General features: G+C 36.3%; 1 pseudogene; it reads left to right on the top strand.

Moving 5' to 3' along the window:
• Positions 1-1,222: 1,222 nt before the first annotated feature.
• Positions 1,223-1,777, top strand: LOC102811385 (annotated as a pseudogene).
• The last annotated feature ends 245 nt before the right edge of the window (positions 1,778-2,022 follow it).

Below are 2,022 nucleotides of genomic sequence, written 5' to 3'. Positions count from 1 at the left end.
AGAGAAACAATAAGAAAAAAGAATAAAAAATATAAAGAAAACCTAAGATTTATTTGGGACACTACAAAAGGGAATAACTTTTATGTGATCGGAATTCTACAACAAGAAGAGACCAAAAAAGAAGAACCAGAGATATAGTTGCAACAACAACCAAAAGCCATAAAGTAAAAAGAGGGAATAATACAGATACAGAACTTCCAAATGAAAAGGAAATCAAGAAGATTTCAAGGAAAATAACCAGATAAATAAAATAAAACTAACTGTAACCTCAGAAAGAGTGTGATGGCTCTGTAGAAAAATCACTGACTGTAAACCATAAGGTCAGGTGTTCAAGTCCACCAGCTCTGCAGGAGAAAGATGAGGCTTTCTGTTCCCACAAAGATTTATAGCCTCAAAAACCCTCTATAGGGTTAGTATGATGAGTTGGGACTGACTCAAAGGCACTTAACAACAGTAACCACCCTAAAAGTTAGACCAAGCCTTACTTCTAGTCCTAGTTCAGATCCTAGCCCTAACACTAACTCTAGTCCTAACCATAAACTGAACATTACATGAATTCCTAGGTCTAGTACAGACCTAATTATAGTCCTAACCCTGACCCCCACTCCTTAATTCTACACCTCTCCCACAAAAGAATGACAATGGAGAATGGATACATGTAGCAGGTTTTAGGAAAATATATGTTTAATACTTTAAAGGTGAATAAAAGATATTAACTTAAAACAATTGAGTATTTTTTATTATGGTAAAGTATATAGAAAACCATTTAGCACTTTAACATTTTTAAATAAGGAGCTCTGGTAGCATAGTGGTTACAAATCAGGCTGTGAACCACAAGGTCAGCAGTTCAAAACTACTAGCTGTTCTGCGGAAGAAAGATGAGGCATTCTGCTCCCATAAAGATTTACAGCCTCAGAAATCCTGTATAGGGTCGCTGTGAGTCAGAACCGACTCCACGGCACATAACAACAACAACAATATTTCAGTTGCATTATATAAGTTCATTATGATAATGAATATAACCATCACTATCATCCATTTCCAAGTGTTTCTAACATCCTTTGCAGAAATTCAGTGCCATTATTTAATAACTTCCCCATTTTCCTCTCCTTCTTGTCTCTGGCAACCAACTTTGGTCTTTATATATTTTTCTTGTTTAGATGTCTCATAAAAGTGAGATCATATAGCTCTTCCTAGGCTGCTGCTCAGCAAGAAAAAGGCCATGTTCAGTTCAATTGTGAAGATTGTGAAGCCCAATGGTGAAAAGCCAGATGAATTTGAGTCTGACATTTCTCAAACTCTTCTTGAGCTGGAGATAAACTCGGACCTACAGGCTCAGTTAAGAGAACTGAACATAACTACAGCCAAGGAAATTGAAGTTGATGGTGGTTGGAAAGCTAATATTATCTTTGTTCCTCTTCCTCAACTGGAGTCTTTTCAGAAAATCCAAGTCCAACTAATACATGAACTTAAGAAAAAGTTCAGTGGAAAGCATTTGGTCTTTATTGCTCAGAGAATTCTGACTAAACCAACTCTAAAAAGCTGTACAAAAAATAAGCAAAAGCATCCTAGGAGCCGCACTCTGACAGCTGTGCCTGATGCCATCCTTGAAGTGAAATTACAGGCAAGCGAATCAGAATGGCAGCAGTCTGATAAAGGTTCATTTGGATAAAGCACAGCAGAACAATGTAGAACACAAGGTTGAAACCTTTCTGGTGTGTATAAGAAGCTCATGGTCAAGGATGTCAATTTTGAATTCCCAGACTTTCAATTGTAAGCAAAAGTGATTAAAGGAGCTATCATTCACAATAAGAAAAAAAAATGAGATACAATATTTATCCTTTTTGATCATACAATTCCATTTCCAACTGACTTATTTCACTCAGCCTAAGGTTTTTGAGAGTCACCCATATCACAGCATATATAAGAACTACATTTCCCTTTATAGAGAGTAATATTCCATTGTATTTTATATAACTATTTACCTTCTGATGGGCAGTTAGTTCACTTCCATCTTTGGGC

This window comes from Chrysochloris asiatica, unplaced genomic scaffold, assembly GCF_000296735.1.
Source record: "Chrysochloris asiatica unplaced genomic scaffold, ChrAsi1.0 scaffold00064, whole genome shotgun sequence".
NCBI lineage: Eukaryota > Metazoa > Chordata > Mammalia > Afrosoricida > Chrysochloridae > Chrysochloris > Chrysochloris asiatica.
The sequence above is the reverse complement of the archived record's forward strand: the minus strand, read 5'-3'. Positions and strand labels throughout refer to the sequence as shown.